Source organism: Phacochoerus africanus, chromosome 15, assembly GCF_016906955.1.
Source record: "Phacochoerus africanus isolate WHEZ1 chromosome 15, ROS_Pafr_v1, whole genome shotgun sequence".
NCBI classification, from domain to species: Eukaryota; Metazoa; Chordata; class Mammalia; order Artiodactyla; family Suidae; genus Phacochoerus; species Phacochoerus africanus.
The window spans coordinates 88,955,359-88,973,382 of record NC_062558.1 but is presented as its reverse complement, the minus strand read 5'-3'; the positions used below and the strand labels follow the sequence as shown (position 1 = coordinate 88,973,382).

The following is an 18,024-nucleotide window of genomic DNA, read 5'->3' as shown; positions in this document are numbered from 1 at the left end:
CCAAAAATATTGTTAAGACTGATGTCAAAGAGCACACTGCATGTCGTCTTCTGGGGTTTTATGGCTTCAAGTCTTACATTGAAGTATTTGATTCATTTTGAGGTTATTTTTTTAGATGTGTTTTTATATTATTTTGTAGACTTATAAGAAAAGATTTGTTTGTTCTTGTGCTTGTAGCTGTAGCGTTTTCCCAACTTTGTTTATCAAAGAGGCTATCTTTTCCCCATTATATTTTCTCACTTTCTTTGTTATAGATGAATTGACCATATAAGCATGGGTTTATTTCTATTTCTTGGCTTTCAGTTCTGTTCCATGGATCTATGTGTATTTTTTTTTTTTTTTTGGAGTGGGGTTCCCAAGCCAGGGATCAGATTCAAGCCGCAGTTGGCAACCTGTGCTGCAGGCGTGTCAGCATAGGATCCTTAACCCACTATGCTGGGCCAGGGATCAAACCTGTGCTCCAGCACTGTGGAGACACTGCTGATCCCATTGCTCCATAGTGGGAACTCCTGTGTGTATTTCTTTTGTGCCAATACCTTATTGTTTTGATGATTCTATGTTTGTAGTATAGTTTGAAATCAGGGAGCGTAATATGTCCAGGTTTTTGCTTCTTTCTTAAAATTGTATTGACTCTTCAGGTTCTTCCTTGTTTCCATAACATTTTAGAACCATACACATTTTTATTCTGCAAAAAATCTCATTAGTGTTTTGATAGGATAGGAATGGCATCAAATCTCTAGATTGTCCTGGGGTGTGGAATCATTTTAAAAGTACAAGTTGGTCGAATTCATGACCAGCACATATCTTTTCATTTGTTTGTGTTGTCTTCAACTTCATTTTCTTCTTCTTCTTTTTTTTTTTTTTTTCTTTTTAGGGTGGCATCCACGACATATGGAGTTCCCAGGTCAGGAGTTGAATCAGAGCTGCAGCTGCCAGCCACAGCCACAGTAACTTGGGATCCAAGCCACATCTGCAACCTACACTTCAGCTCATGGCAACACCCAATCCTTAACCCACTAAGTGAGGCCAGGGATCAAACCTGCATCCTCACGGATAATTGTTAGGTTCATTACCACTGAGCCACAATGGGAACTCTGTCTTTGGTTTCTTTCATCAAGGCCTTCCAGTTTTCTGAGTTCAGGTCATTTACTTCCTGGGTTAGATGTAACCCTAGGTATTTTATTTTTGTTAATGTCATTGTCAGTGGGGTTACTTTTTAAATTTCTCATTCTTTTTTTTTTGGCTGTACCTATGGCATGTGGAAGTTCCCAAGAAGGGATTGAACCTGCACCACAGCTATGTATGACCCAAACCACTGCAGTGACAATGCTTAATATTTAACTTGCTGTACTGCAAGAGTGCTACTTAATTTCTCATTCTGATAATTTATTTTTAGTGTGTAGAAGTACAACCAATTTCTGTGGATTAATTTTCTATCCTGCCACTTTACTGAATTTTCCACTGGGTTGTATTTGTTTTTGGGTGTCATCTTCAGGGTTTTCTCTTTTTTTAATTTTTTTTATGATTTTTATTTTTTTATTTTAGTTGGTTTACAGTGTTCTGTCAATTTCTACTGAACAGCAAAGTGACCCGGTCATGTATATGTACACACATTCTTTTTTTTTCTCACATTATCCTCCATCATGTTCCATCGAAAGTGTTTGGATATAGTTCCCTGTGCTGTATGTCTTCAGGATTTTCTATACAAGTGTTGTATCATCTGAAAACAGTAAAGTCTTACTTTTTCCTCTGCCGTTGGATTCCTTTTTATTTCTTTTTCTCATCTAATTACTATAGCTCCTAGACCATGTCAAATGAAAATGGCAAGAGTGGTCAGGTTTAGAGTTAGGTTTAAGCATAACTAGCCCTCTTCCCCTTCCTCCTTCTCCATCTCTGAGGCCCCTAGGAAGGACAGGACTAGTGCAGGGTCACACATGACTCAGGGACTTAAGCTGGACTCTTGTTTCTCTGCCTCCTCATCCTGGGCAAAGTTTTGTGTACTATCTGTGTACCTTCTTTGAGCAAGTGTTTATTCAGAGCTTTCCCTATTTTTTTAGGGTTGTTTGAGTTAGAATTCCTTGTGTATTTTGCAACAAATCCTTTGTTAAATATCTATTTGCAAATATTTTTCTCTCAGTTTCTGACTTGTCATTTGATTTTTCTAAGACCTTCCACAAAGTAGAAATCTTGAATTTTACAAAGTCCATGATATTCCTTGTTTTTCTTTCTGGATTCCCTTCTTTGTCGTGTGTTAAAACTCAGAGCTTATGATCTACATGACCAAACCCAAGCTCCTTTTGTTTTTCTATTTTTTCTTAGATAATTTTTAATAGCTTTGTATTTAAAATTTGTATATGGATAATTTTGTGTGAACTTGATGTACATCGTAAAGTTTGCAACAAATTCATTTCATTCCCTGGGGTTTCCAATTAATTGTTCCTTAACTATTTTTAGAAAAGTTTTGGCACGTTTTGAATTTCTACAGTTTAAGGGATTCAGCAGTTGTGCCAGCAGGGGGCGCTGTCTCCAGTGAACTGTGAGTGAGGCACAGCCTGCAGTTCCCACGCTATCCACAGGAGGGCCAAGTCCCTACCCCGCGACCCACAGCGTATACACATTCCACCCGCGACTTGGCTCTGTGCAGCGGAAAGTGATTCCAAGTCTCTTCAGGCACCGGCAGGGCTTAGGCTTGGGTCGCCTTGGATCACCAACTCTGCTGACAGGAGCTCAGTCTCCTTAGGAGTCACTGGGATTTAGCTTCAGGGCAACACAGGTCTGCATCCAGACAGACAGGAGCTGGGTTTCCTGATGGCCTGGGAGGAAAAGTAGGGAGAAGCTTCATTGTGACTGGCCTTGGCCTTGCGGGGGGTGAGGGCTTCATATGACCCCAGAAGGGCTTGATGTTGAAAAGGGTTTTTAGTCAGTTTTGTGCTTAGTGTAACCGACATGAGTTATGTAGTGTCCATTTTTCCCAGAACTGCTTATTGTGGGGCCTGTCCTTCCCCTTAGTGTGTCCTTGGCCCCTTTGTCATAAATTAACTGTCATAATTAACTGTCCTTGTGACTTTAATTCTGAGCTCTCTAGTTCCTCTGGTCCCTGCACCTGTTCCTGTGCCAGTTCCACACTGTTTTGGTGACTGTAGCTTCATACTGTACTGTGGCGTCTAGGAGCAAGATGCCTCCAGCCTGTTCTGCTTTCTGAGTAGCATTTTGGCTGTTTGGGGTCCTTTGTGGTGCCACACCAATGTTAGGATGATTTGCTCTGTTTCTGTGAAAAATACCATGGGGATTATGGTAGGGATTGCATTCACTGTGTCCGTTGCTTTGAGTAGAATGAAAATTTTAACAGTATTATTCCATTCCATGAGAATAGGCTATCTTTCCATTTATTTGTGTCTTTTTAAGTTTCATCAATGTCTTAAAGCTTTCAGTATGCAAGTCTTTCATGTCCTTGGTTAAATTTAATCCTGGATACTTTGTTCTTTTTGATGGAATTATAAATAGGGCTGTTTTTTCCCTCTAATGATTCATTATTAGTGTTTAGAACTGCAGTTGATTTTTGTGTATTGATTTTGTTACTTTATTGATTTCAACTTACTGAATTCATTTATTTTTAATAGTTTTTTTGGTGGAATAATGTGGAAAATGGAAATTCAAAAATCCCACTGTTTCTCCCACTTTCAGGTCACCCACAACATGGAAGAAATTGACTCCTAATGCAATCTTCCCACAGTATCTCTAAGTTACATGTGGACTTTGGGTGAAATGGATCTGGTAAGGCTTGGCCTCTATATGGATGTTTGATGTTTTCTCTGCTTTTCTGGCATGGTACTGACGTGGTATTTTGAAAAATAATGTATTTTCCACTAATTTCAAATGTGTAGACTTTATATACACAAAAACAAGTCTTATATTTTACTTAAATATTATTTCTAAGGCGTTCCCGTCGTAGCTCAGTGGGTTAACAACCTGACTAGTATCCATGAGGATGTGGGTTTGATCCCTGGTCTTGGCGGGTTAAAGGATCCAGCGTTGTCTCAAGCTGCAGCATAGGTTGCAGATGGTGGTAGCTTGGATCTGGCATTGCTTTGGTGTAGGCCGGCAGCTCCAGCTCGGATTCAACCCCTAGCCTGGGAACCTGCATATGCCATGGGTGTGGCCCTAAAAGACAAAATAAATAAATATATATATATATTCCTAAATATTATCATTGATGTTCAAAATTGAATTGTTTTCATAAATTCTTTTTTAGATTATTTATTGCTAGTGTATACATTTAAGATTTTTGTGAATTGATTTTTTTCTTATAGCTTTGCTGAACAAGCTGACATGCTCAAATAAGTTTTGTTGATATAGGTAGTTTAGTATGTAAGATGATGTGATCCGTGTTCTGTACATGGACACAGTTTTAATTTTTCCATTGACAACTTGGATGCCTTTATTTCTTTCCTCAAGACTCTGGGTAGAACTTCCAGTACGCTTTTGAGTGACAGCTTCCTGGCCTTGCTCCTGATTTCAGGAATAAATCTTTCAGTCTTTAACTTTGAACATGATGCTTGTATACTGTTCTTTTCCATATTGAACAAGTTTTCTTTTATTCCTACTTTCTTGAGTGTTTGTATCATGAAACAGCACTGGATTTTGATTATAGCTTTTTCCACAATAATTGATATGATCATATGTTTTTACCTCACACTTTTATTGTGGTTTAATACATTGCTTAGTTTTAACATGTTGAACATTTCTAGTATAGATACTTGATTATGGCATCACTCACTTAATGTTGTGCTGGTTTCATGTTACTCTTTGGTGAGTACTTTCTTATATTCCTGTTTATAGGGTATACTGATATAGTTTTCTTTTTTATGATGTATTTGTGTGATTTATTAGATTTGGTTTGGTGGTGGTGGTTTGAAGAGCTAGCATTAGGTCTGGGACTGTTGTGGGGGCTGGGGCTGAGTTACGGTTTAGGGTTGCCCTTATGGTTTAAGTTTTGTGGTTATGGTTTACAGTTATGACTAATCATATGCATATGATTATTGAAAACATTTAATCATTTTGTTTATTGGTTAAGGTTTATGGTTTTCATTTCAGGGTGTGAGGAGTATGGGTGTTAGGGTACGGGCTAGAATTAGGGTTCAGGTAGGATACAGGGATGAGTATGGGTTAGGTAAGGTACTTGTTTAAAGTACAGGCTAGAGGGAGCTAAGATTAGGCCAGGGTCAGAGTTTAGGGTTAGGATCAGGGTTAGGGTCAAGGTTGAGCTAAACCATTGTTTTTCTCCTCCAGTCCTAGGCTCTGATAGAAGATGAATGAAATGTCTGCTCTGGTCACTCACTGTTTCAAATTGAATTCAGCCTCAGTCAAGTGTTCTTAGGGCCTCAACGGTCTTGCAGGGCTTCCGTCCACCCTCCTGCCTGGGAACGGTGATGCAGGCCCCACTCTGTCAGGGCACTCAGTAGACATCTGTGGATCTGTACAGGACTGGGTGCATCGAGATTCCAGCCCCCCAGCTGTTGCCTTCTTGAGGGCTGGCAAGGCCCTACTGGGGACACGATGGATCCTTTGTTCCACCCACATTGATGTAGAAACGCTCAGGTCTCAGAACAGCCCTTGCCCTCTGAGCATCCAGGCAGCCATCCATGGTCCTCCAGCTCAGGACAGCCTTGGCTCTTCAAACTGCCGTGACCAGTCACTAAGCTGATTGTGCTGCTTAGTGAACAGCTACCTGGGCAGCCAGACAGTTCCTTGGGCTGTTTCCATCCCCAACACCCATGTCAGTGAGACAAATGCCTCCTTCCTCAGCCTCTTATCCTGCCAAGACGGGCAGTAACCCTCCACATCTTGCATTATGGCTCTGATCATGGCAGCCGCACACACTGGCCCTGTAGTCTTTTGACTTTCAGGGTGTAACAAAGATTGACATTCCTATTCATAGAGAATCAAAGGTATGGAAGCAGCTGGGCCTCCTTACAGGCAGTTTTCACATTGAGGCCATATGGCCTTGGGGGGAGGTATGTGCTTCTCTGGCCCATACCCTGTGGTCTCTGGAAAGCCCCCAACTCTGTTATGGTGTAGAATAATCCTTGAGAGTCCCATTGTTTCACTGACTAAGTATTTACCCCTCTAGTAAATACTTATTCTGTAGAGAGCAAAGACTGAAAGATGGGTAGATATGTTCTTCACGGGTAGGTGATTAATGTGGCCAGGGGTAGATATGACTCTTGGTCTCCCACCTCCCAAGGTCAGGAATGAGGTCCGTGTGCATTCTGAGGGCTATTCTTGGCCAGTCTCTGAAATGCGAGGACCCGATACCCAGGGCAGGAACTCTGAGTTTATCATCACCAACAAAGTTGCTTTTTCAGCAAGTGGAAGAGGATCTTGTGATCCTGGAAGGATATAAGAGCACTGGATGGGTAATCCCAGTCCCTGACCCTAAGAGAACCCCTTCCTTCCTTGGGCTTCAGATACACAGTTATTCAGTGAGCTGTCAGTGATGTGGAATCTGCTGCTTTCCCCAACCCGGCATCTATTCTCAGCATGTCAGCTTTTGGGAATTACATCTCACCTGCTTCTGGTCCACACATTTGAAGAGGATTGATCCCTTGTTCCACCCACCTCAAAGGTAGACCTGTGCCTACCTCTGGCTAATCCCATGTTCCATCCTCCTGGTGCTCTGGTGGGTTCAAGGATGAGAATGTGACCCAAGCCAGAGCAAAGGGATTTAAAGCCCTGACTCCCATGGAACCTAAAAAATGAAAGACTCTTCCCAGTAAAATGGACATGAGCAGTTTCAACTGGAGTTGCTGGAGGCCCCTAATGCAGAGACAGTCTGTGCAGTGGAGGGGGCCACCACAAAGTCACTTAGTAGAACAAAGGGACCAGGTCACACTGTGAGAGTGTGAGCCCCTGTCCCACCAGGCCTAAAATCACTCCTATAACTACCTCTTGCAAGTATTAGTTCTATCATTAAGAAGTTTACAAATTTATATCAATGTTTCCAGTCCATTGGAATCAAAAAAGTCTAGCTGACATGTCAGAATCAATACTCCCCAAGGCTCCTGGGAGTTCCCTTGTAGCTCAGCAGTAACAAACCCAACTAGCATCCATGAGGATATGGGTTTGATCCTTGGCCTCGCTTAGTGGGTAAAAGATCTGGTATTGCTGTGAGCTGTGGTGTAGGTTGCAGATGTGGCTTAGATCCCATGTTGCTGTGGTTGTGGTGTAGACCAGGAGCTGCAGCTCCAATTGGACCCCTAGCCTGGGAACTTCCTTATGCCACAGGTGCAGCCCTAAAAAGCAAAAAAAAAAAAAAAATCCCTGAGCCTCCCTCTGGCAGGGTGTCCTCATTTATGGGGGTCATGGTGGGCAGAGGTAAATACACTAAGTGGGGTCAGATCTTAGGGGAGCTGCCAGACATCTCTGTTCCAGGAGAAGGAAACCTCAGAGTAATGAGAAGAGAACCAGCTGGGGGAAGAGGTAGCTTATTGATCTCTTTGTATTTTCCTTATTTTAGGGTCATTTTGTAAATTTCCAGTTTGATACAATAGTTTTCTCCTATTTGCCTTTTAAATTTTCCTCTTTTCGCTTCCTATAGAATTGTCACAGTGAACACATGTTGATACCTTTTTATAAGCTGAAGTCCATTATTTTATTCTGGTTCCCCTTGTTCTGCCTTTTTATATGCCAGACCTCATCCAGGAAACCACATGTCATATAGTCATCATAGCTGTTTAGGGTCCTCTGAGCTTTGGTAGTTTCTCAGACTCTCCTTGACAGTGTGGAGAGGACTGGTCAGGTATTTTGTAGACTACCTCACATTGGGATTTACTTGGAATTTTTCTCAAGATTAGACTGGGTTTCTGGGTTTCACGGAGGCAGATTTCAGAGGTCAAGTGCATTTTCATTGTATGTCTGGGGACAGGCTCTCAAGGCAACTTAATCACCATTCATGTTACTTTTGGTCATGTGGCTGAGGTCGTGTTTGTCAGGTTTCCCTGCTGTGAAGTTATTTTTCCCATGTCCATTATACTCATGGTTATAATTCAGTCACTATTGGGGTGCTTGGTTCATTCTTGCTTTGGCTATTGAGAGCTTTTTCCAGTGTCTCATGGAATTATGTCAAATGAAAACATCTTGTGGGGTTTTTTATTTGCTCCTTTTTTTTTTTCCACCTGTGCCCAGGACATAAGGATGTTCCCAAGTCAAAGATCAAAGCCATGCCACAGCAGCAACCCAAGCCACTGCAGTGACAACACTGGATCCTTAATATGCGGTACCACAAGGGAACTCCCTTTCTTGGTACTTCTTTATTTTCTGATACTTCAAGATTATCCTGGCTCATACGTTCACTCTCTGAGTCTTAGTAGCAGACATATCTTCAAAGAGCCCTGTTTCCTTTTATTAGAGGATGGTGTTAAAAACTTGCATTTGGAAGCTAAATGTACTCAGCTGACAATGCACTGAAATTGAAGCATGTATTCCAACCTACGCTTATACACTTAATTAGAAAGATTTCTATATGGAACTGTCTGTATCCATGTTAAAGATTAGTTTATATAGATGTCACCAACCTGACCCATTATTACATGGATATTGTTATCGCTAAATTGCCACTCCAGTGGTGAGAAACCTTGCTTCCACCATCTGTCATTTTTTTCAATTCATTGCTAGCTCCATTCCATATTACAGATACAGTGGGTTCAGCATTTTTAGCTCCTACCTGCAGGGAAGGCACTTCATACAGTAGAATCCACTGTTTAGGGATAGTACATTTTGCCTTTAGTCTACAGATTCCATTTATTGCCAGAGTTACTGAGATCAGTACCTTTTGTCCCACCACCGACAGTGAGGGTTTTTTTAATACATTTCTAAATTAGTTTTTGTTAAATTCTGTAATACATCCATATCTTAAATAACTAAATTTGAATTTGTTTTGCTTTGTTGGGCTATAAAAATGGGTTTAAACAAATACATAGTGACAAGTATCCATCACTAAAGTATCACATGGAATATTTCAGTCTAACACTCTCCCAACTGAGCTATTTCAGCTATTCATAAGAAATATCTCGATCCCCGACCCATAACCTGTTTACCATCTGTTTTACCTGGTCCAGAATGTCATTAATGGGGTCATAAGTATGTAGCATTTGAGACCGGATTCTTTCACTTAATGATATAGATCTATTCTTTTCTCCCTATGGGTTGATGGTTTATTCCTTTATATTTCTTTTTTTGGGGGGGCTTTTGGGGGGGGGGGCTGTTGTTGTTGTTGTTGTTGTTATTTCTTGGGCCGCTCCCGCAGCATATGGAGGGTCCCAGGCTAGGGGTTGAATCAGAGCTGTAGCCACCGGCCTACACCAGAGCCACAGCTACGCAGGATCCGAGCCGCATCTGCAACCTACACCACAGCTCACGGCAACGCCGGATCGTTAACCCACTGAGCAAGGGCAGGGACCGAACCCGCCACCTCATGGTTCCTAGTCGGATTCGTTAACCACTGCGCCACGACGGGAACTCCTATTCCTTTATATTTCTGAATGCTATTCCATTGCATGTGTATGGCAGGAAAAATAGTTTTCCCTCTACCCTTCTTTCTTCATTGACATCACCCCCTGTAATGAAGAGGAAAGGCAGATAAACTAGAAAAAAACATCAGAAGTTTAATAACATGTGTACCTGCTACATACAAGGGAGATATTTGGGAATACTGAGTATTGCCCTAAAATGGCCAAAGCCATCACCTTAATTACCATCTTCATCGAAAAACAGAAGAAGCTTATGATTATTGTGCAGATTTAAGTCTTAGTTTTCTCCATTGATAAGAGTTTCTTGAGATTTAGTCTTCCTTCCATTCCCAGTGCGGAGAGGGAGACAACCTTTCTAATAAAGATTTCCTTTGTAATGCAAACTTCCCTCACAGAAGGGCCATCTCGACTTGGTTTTCAAAGACTGTGTCATGTGCCTTTTTAAAAAGAAGGGTGATCAGCTCAAAATAATCCTATGCCAAGAGGCAGGTGTGTTTTGGGGTGGCATATTCTGCCCCCTTGATATGGATGAACCCCAATTTGCTTATGCTTTCTTCTACTGAAGAGCACCTCAATTTAAGTTTATAGCCATTATGAATAGAGATCCTTGGACATACTTCTTCAAAGCAGTTGTCTAAATACTGGAGGCACGATGTTGGATCTTCAGATGAGCCTCATTTAACTTTGGAAAAAACCTCCAAAATAGTTTTTAAAATAGCTGTATGTGTTGCCTGGTGGCTCAACAGGTTAAGGATCCATTGTTGTGAATGCTGTGGATGGGTTCAGTCCCTGGCCTGGGAACTTTAACTGGCCGCTTGTGCAGCTGAAAATAAAGTAGCTGTTTATGCATTTCACCAGCAACTAAGAGTTCCTGTTTCTTCCAATAGGTGTGCAGTGCTATTTCATTGATGTTTTAATTTGTAATTCCCTAATAATACATGATGTTGAGCATATTCTTATATGCTTATTTATTATCTGTAAATCTTTGGCCAGATGTAGTTCCAGTCTTTACCACCTCCCTTTTTTTTTTGGCTGCTCCTGTGGCATGTGGAAGTTCCCGGGCCAGGGATCAAACCCCAGCCACAGCAGTGACCATGCTGGGTCCTTAACTCCTAGGTCACCAGGGAATGCCCTTTTACCCATTTTTAATGGGGTTTGTCCTAGATTTCTTGGTGTAGTTTGAATCCAGATCTTTTTTATCAGTTTGTGGATTAGCTTTTGGTTTTCTGAATAAAATACTTCATAGAGTTTAAAATTTTAACTCTTTAAAGTCCATGTTCACAATTTTATTTCTTTTGTGGATAGACTTTGGAGGTTTATGTTAAAATTCATCACCAAACCCAAGGTTATGTAGATTTTGTTCTGTTTTCATCGACAATTTTTGCAGTTTTCCATTTTAAATTTGGATAATTTTGAGTGAATTTTGGTGTGAGTTATAAAGTGTGTGTCTTCTTTTGATTTACAGGTGTATTCCAATTAATTATTCTATAATTTTCAAGAAGTCTTGGAATATTTGGCTCTATTTCAGTTTGAATTTCCAAATTTAGTGATTTCTGCAGGCTTCCCCTGAGCTGAGGTTCCCAGCTGGCCAGCAGGTGGCACCAAGCCCCCCTCCCTGACCCTTGAACAGAAGTCCAACCTGTGAACTTGGTTCCTGGGGGTAACATGGCTCCATGTGCCACTGATAGAAGCTTGGTCTCTTTAGGATCCACCATGAGTTCAGCTTCAGGACAGCACTCAATCAAGTCCATGCAGACAGGAACCAATTGTCTTTAGGAACTTCCAGAGGAGGCACCACCATGGGATTACAAGGTGAGGAAAAAGTGGGGAGAAGCCTGCGTGCGGCTTATTGCTAAGGGGTTACATTTGCAGAGGATCCAACAAAGGATCCGCTCAGTGTGGAAAATTGTGGATTTTAGTGAGTTTAGTGTGTGGTGTTGATGGTGTTCAGTTATTCTTTGATGTGCAGTGTCTGGTTTTCTTCACACCATTTACTGAGGGGGTCAGTCCTTTTCCCATTTTGTGTTCTTGGCTCCTTTGTTGTGAATTAACTGATGACATACAAATGCGTTTATTTCTGTGCTCTCTATTCTGTTTCTCTGGCCCATGTGTCTTTTTTTGTGCCAGTACCACACTGTTTTAGTTCTTGTAGCTTTGTAACTTGTGAAGCCAGGGAGGGAGATCCTTCCAGCAGTGTTCTTTCTCAGGATCATTTGGGCTGTGGAGGGCTCTTTGTTACTTTGTTCTTTCTATACAAATGGTAGTTCTATACAAGTGGTAGGGTTAGTTTTTCTAGAGGTGTTGGTCAGCAGCTCTCTAAATACCATTTTTCATTGGACCTCTACTGCCAGCATTTTTTAAAAATGGGACAAGATCCCCTATGTCCAGTTTTTCATGGTGCTTTGGCAAAACAAGGGCCTCCCTAGGAAATACAAGGTTATTTCTAATATCTCTCCTGGTGACGGAACCTCAGCCTGAGGATCCTCTTGACTTCCTCCCTCCCCCTTCTGACAATTCACCCAAGACTTCTGAGTCATCCACCCCCTGGTTCCTTCTGCTCCTTCCAGTTCACCACTACCCTCCTGCTGCCCCTGCCTCCTCCTCACCTCCGCCACCTCCATCTCTTGGCATGCCTACCCCCGGGACTAGTCCAATGCAGACCCATGGCGGTGTTCAGTACCAGGCTTCTGGAATCAATAGGCTATTCCCGCTCCAGGAAGCCCCCATTGGAGAGGGCAGACTGACTGCTGTATATGTATCCTTTTCATCCTCAGATCTCTGTACCTGGAAGGATCCATCCAAGAGTTTGAAGAAAGATCCCGAGGGCATCCTTAATTTAGTCCAGGGAATATTTCACACTCTTTCCCACTTAGGCAGATGTCCAGACTCTCCTGAACATCCTAATCCTGGGGAAGAAAAGGCAGTGATTATAACTAATGCAAGGGAGGAAGCTGGTAAGAGCGATTCAGATGATATGGGGCTAGCCGGGAATCTAGGCCATTCCCAACATGGACCCTGGACGGGACCATTGAGAGGAAAACAGTCGGCAGCACCTCACACATTCAGTGATTTGATTCTTAAGGGGATTCAGTGGGCTGGGAAGAAACCCATAAATTGGAGTCGGGTTCAGGGAGTGATCTAGGGACCAAAAGAAAACTCCTTGGCCTTCCTGGAATGCCTAAGGGAGTGCCTCCATGTGTACACGAATGTAAACCTGGAGTCAGTGGAAAGGCAGGCCATTCTTAAGTCCCATTTCCCTTCCCAGAGTGCCCCAGACATTAGGAGAAAATCATAGATGTTGGAGATAAGGTCCACACGCCCACTTCTAGGAGTGGAGTCAGCATTTCAGGTGTTCAGGAGCCAGAATCTGGAGGCAGATGCCAAGACAGACGCGTGGAGTGAACTGCCGGTATTCTGGCTTCACTGATTCAGGGTCAGTCAACTTCCCAGTGACGATGGGGCTCCCCTGAAGGGACCCTGTGACATCAGTGAGTTGCCCCAAGTTTCAAAGATCACGCCCATAATGGAGAGAAGGGCTTAAAGCCAGTCAGTGTACACAGTGAATTGAGGAGGACCACCAGAAGAGAGAATGCCCCAGACATCCCGGAAGGAAGCTAAGGGACTGCGGTGCCCTGGCCCATCCTCGCTGGTCACACACACAAAAGGACTGGGGGGTCCCAAGGTTGTCCCAGGGGCTCCCTGAAGGAACCTCACCTGACCCTGACTGTGAAGGGTAAAATAGTTCACTTTCTGGTCGACACAGGGGCAACTTACTCAGTCTTGAACACCTGACAAGCAGAATAACCAAAGATAAATGTGGGATAATGGAAGGAAGCCCCAGGAACCTAATTTTTTTGTTGTTGTTGTTGTTGTTGTTGTTGCTATTTCTTGGGCCGCTCCCGCGGCATATGTAGGTTCCCAGGCTAGGGGTTGAATCGGAGCTATAGCCACCGGCCTACACCAGAGCCACAGCAACGTGGGATCCGAGCCTCGTCCGCAACCTACACCACAGCTCACGGCAACGCCGGATCGTTAACCCACTGAGCAAGGGCAGGGACCGAACCCGCAACCTCATGGTTCCTAGTCGGATTCGTTAACCACTGCGCCACGACGGGAACTCCCCAGGAACCTAATTTTAAGGAGTCTCTTGAGTGCCATTTGGAAGGGAGGATGTTATCTCACTCTTTAATGTACCAGAATGCCCAGTTCCCCTGATAGGAAAAGACTTACTGTACAATTTGGGAGCTACAGTTTATCTCAGAGACAAAAAAACTTACACTCCTAAAGAAACTGGCCACAAAACCAACCTTAGGGAGATATGGACCACCTAAAATATGCCCTACAGAGAGGGGGAAATGAAGCTTTACACACTTGCGGGAATCCAGAACTGCCTTTCCCTCCTGACATGGTTTTAGATCCTTTCTCCCCTAAGGATTGGATCTATTTGAGAACCTGAAAAGCTGGAAATCCACAAGACCAGTGGACAGGACCTTATCGTCATCTTGATTACTCATTCTGCTTTAAAATTACAGGGCACAACTCTGAGTCCACGATACCAGAGTGAGGCCAGGCACCTACACCTGAGGAAGGAGTTACTGAGCCATCCACTCGGTACACCTGTGACCTGACACAGACCTTAGGGGACTTTTGAAAAGGACAAATTTACCAAGAGACATGGGGGATAGGCTTAGTCGTTGGCTTCGTCATTGCTCTGGCCTTACTTGGCTTGTGCTGCTGTGTCAGACATCTCTGTCCACACTGGACACAGGGGAGACTAACACTGAAAGTAGGGTGAGCAGCCGTTATTGTCTGTTCCTTCTTACCTTCTCTGCTCTCTTACAGCCATCCACATGGACTAGGACCTGAATGTAGTAATAAATTTCTCGAAGGTTATAGCCCATGTACAAAATCTGTCCTGGTGCTGGTCTCTCACCCCCCACCCACAAAATAATGCCTATGGATTAAAGGTATTATTACATTTTACCGCCAAAACGACAACCTCACTGCCAACTTGCATCCTGGGCCTGCTAAACTTATCCCTTTTGAAGTTCACACCTCGTCCCTAACACAGCTTCTCTGTTTGGACCCCACCCTCACAGTAACATCTCTAGCAAATACAGAGCACTCATTCTGTATTGCTGCCACTGCCCTGATCAGTGGCTCCTACCAAAGGGAGGAACTTGTAATAACACCCTAGGGCTTCTCTGGACTCTGATCAGTGCTTCTTCCCTTACCCCACAGCTTAAGGGACCCAGGATTGATTCCTATGGAAATCTCACCCTTCAGTGCCCTCTGCACCAGCGCACACAGGGACAAGATTAGAGGTGTGTACTTGTTGGAGAGGGAAGATAGCAATTTGTCTGGCATTTAGTATATGGCCCTCCTGAGGCCTGAGGGAGAACCATTAGTCCAGAATCCCCCCATGACCCCAGCTGTGCAGGTAGGCTTCTCTCCCCACACTGCAGGGCAACCCCTCTTGGGCTAGCCACTCAGAGAGGTGGTGGTTCAACTCCTCAGAAATGCACCAGGCATGGGCTTCCCCCAGGTAACCTATTCCTTCGTGGCCTGAGAGTAAACCAGTTGCCGCATTAGAACAACCCCCAAATCTTTCCCTTCTCTGGGATGAGCTCAAGCGTACACCCTTGCTTACATAATACCCAGTTTTTATACAGTGCACACTAGGCTGGCTAAGTCCTAGGAACCTAGATCTAACCATTCATAATGTCACCCAGCTTTGAGATAAAAGGGCAGTAGGACTTAATTCTGGCAGGAGTAGGGATTGCTCTGGTACTGGTAGCCCCCTGGGGAGCTTTCACATACCATGAAACCACTTTACAGAATCTCTCACAGGCCTTTGAGGACTTGTCTAAAAACATGGGGTATGCCTTTCAAGGACCCCGTATTTCTGTGGACTCACTATCAAATGTTGTTCCAACAGTAGGCTAGCCCTTGACTATCTCTAGGCTGGGCAAGAGGGAGTCTGCAGTTATCTGTAAAACCTGCTGCATGTATGTCACTACCTCCATCTAACCAGATTTAAACATAAGAGATACATGAACAAGCTCTAAGGCTGCATAGATCTAACACACAAGGTCCAGATCCAGGATCCATCTGGATATGGGCAGACAGCCTCCCCGCTTAACATGGGTTCTTCCATTTCTTAGCCTACTAACTGCCTTTATTCTTCTGCTTGTCTTGGAGCCTTGCCTCCTTAAATGCCTTGTCACCTTTTTTAGTAAATGACTTGAAGCCATCAGACTTCAGATGATGCTAAGACAAGGCTATGTGCAGCTGGGACTGCAGCCTGGAGACAAATCAGACTTATTTGAGGCTAGTCAGAAACAGTTCTTCTCTAATCCAGGGAGAAACCACACCCGTGTTCCTCAGGAAGCAGCTTCAGAAGATAGACTGTCAGTCAGAGGGTCTGGAGATGAGGAAGGTATACAAAGAGACCAACAAAAACCAGATGAACCAGGTGGAATCAGGGTGGTGAGGAATCTGACCTCCAACAGGCCCTGAGTCTCATTCTACATGGATTTTACTACATTAGCTACTAAATGACACACCTACCAACAGCCATGACCAGAAGATGCAGAAAAAGAGGATAAGGGAGTGGTACCCCATTTCCAGGAAAGCCCTGCCCCTTCCCTGGTGGACTAGCTTCATTCCTCCTCCCTTTGTCTTTTCTCTTTAAAATCAAATTCCTCTCACCACCTGGGTGATAAGTTGATCTGTGAACTAAATTCCTGCTTCTTCATTCTTTGGCCACAGACTAAAACCTGGGCTGCACTGATCTCAGCTTTAGTTTTGGTTTTTAGCTACATGAACTAGCCTCTATTCTAGACTTTCTTTTAATTCTTGTCCTTATACCAATAACAAGCATTATTGGAAGTAACCTTCCCCAAAGAATCTTTGCAGTATATTTATTACCCTGATTTGGTAAATCAGAAAAGGAAAACATCTCTTCCTAAGACTCATGGAAGCAGCTTCAGCTCCCAAAGCTAAAGTTCTACTTACACTATTCCCTGAATAACTGCTTGTAGGACATTCACTTTAAGTGCTGTGTAAACATTAAAAAATGACATCATAGAAACTGATATTACTACATACTTTGTGCATTATATGCCCTTCCACATATAAGTACATACACTTTATCTTATATAATATATGCTCATATAATCCACATTCTCAATCCCATGTGTATGAGCATGTACATCAGCCTATTGATATTATAGGACACGTTAAACAGTTCAATCCGTATTAGATTCCAGTCCCTAAGAATATTCATGGGTAATTGAAGTGATAATATATAGGATACCACATGTTTATTCATTGTACATGCCACATTATGTCCAGTCATTTCTAGTCAACACGGTTATCATAACCAATAACCAGAGCTTAGTCAAAAAGCCTTGATAAACCATCAGCCTACCCACAAATGTTGCCTCTCTCCACATTTTGGATCCAAGAACCAGGGGGGTTGCTTTTGGGGGTGGCCACACCCACAGCATATGTAAATTCTTGGGCCAAGTATCTAATCTGAGTTGCAGCTGCAACCTACATAACAGCCATGGTAATGCCTGATCCTAACCCACTGTGTCGGGCTAGGGATCAAACCTACACCTCAACAATAAGCCAAGCTGCTGCAGAGACAATGCTGGGTACTTAACCTGCCATGCCACAGCAGGAACTCCCATGGGGATTTCTATAAACAATATCTGGCATCTGGTTCTTTATGGCCATCTCAGGTGAAGTTGCCCACTCTCTCCCCTTAAATAAGACATCTTAGCGGACTGTCAAATCAGCTTATGCTCACATACAACTGGTTTCATGCATTTGGTATTTTTTAATTTAGGGGGATGCTGTGGTCATCAGAGGCCTTAACACAGTCAAGCAACTTGTAGCTGAGCTTAAATTGAATATTATTTGCCAACATAATTAACTATAATATGTTAATCGAGACAATGATCACAAAACATAGAGCATTTACATACACACACACGCACATGTATTCCAGGTAAAAGAGCGCCTTAACCAAATCCTCCTACCTCCCACTAAATCTTTATACTTTGCATGCCATTATTGCCCTGCAAACTCCCCAGATAAGGCAAAGCATATAACAACATGAGTCAACTACTCATCTAATAAACATACTGTCCCTACTTTACCAACCCAAAGTTAATGTAACTGCAAACTAGCCTCTTAATAATACCCGTCAATGACTTAGATATCTGAGTCTTACAGAGAAAGACATCCCCCTTGATCTCTGCCATTTACATCAATAAATACATTTCATAATCTCCAAAGAAAAAATATTTAACATTTCAGTACTAATTTTAACACAATCCAAACTACTATAATGAATACCAATATATCACATAAAACTTATGCATACACAGTCCAACTCAACCTGTTGATGTAGCTTCACAAAGTGAAGCACTGTAAATGCCTTGATGAATTTACTAACTCCATAAACACATAGGTATGGTCCCAGACT

The 18,024-nt window shown here is 42.9% G+C and overlaps 1 long non-coding RNA gene across 2 annotated transcripts in view; it reads left to right on the top strand.

The window, feature by feature from the left end:
- LOC125116617 (uncharacterized) overlaps positions 1-18,024 on the top strand; it is an 85,593-nt gene that overhangs the window by 45,915 nt on the left and 21,654 nt on the right. The window contains exons 3-4 of one of the 2 annotated variants that reach the window (XR_007132393.1): positions 3,685-3,774; positions 11,233-11,339. This is a non-coding gene — a long non-coding RNA (uncharacterized LOC125116617). The remainder of the gene's footprint in view (positions 1-3,684; positions 3,775-11,232; positions 11,340-18,024) is intronic. The other variant, XR_007132392.1, reaches the window with a different exon arrangement.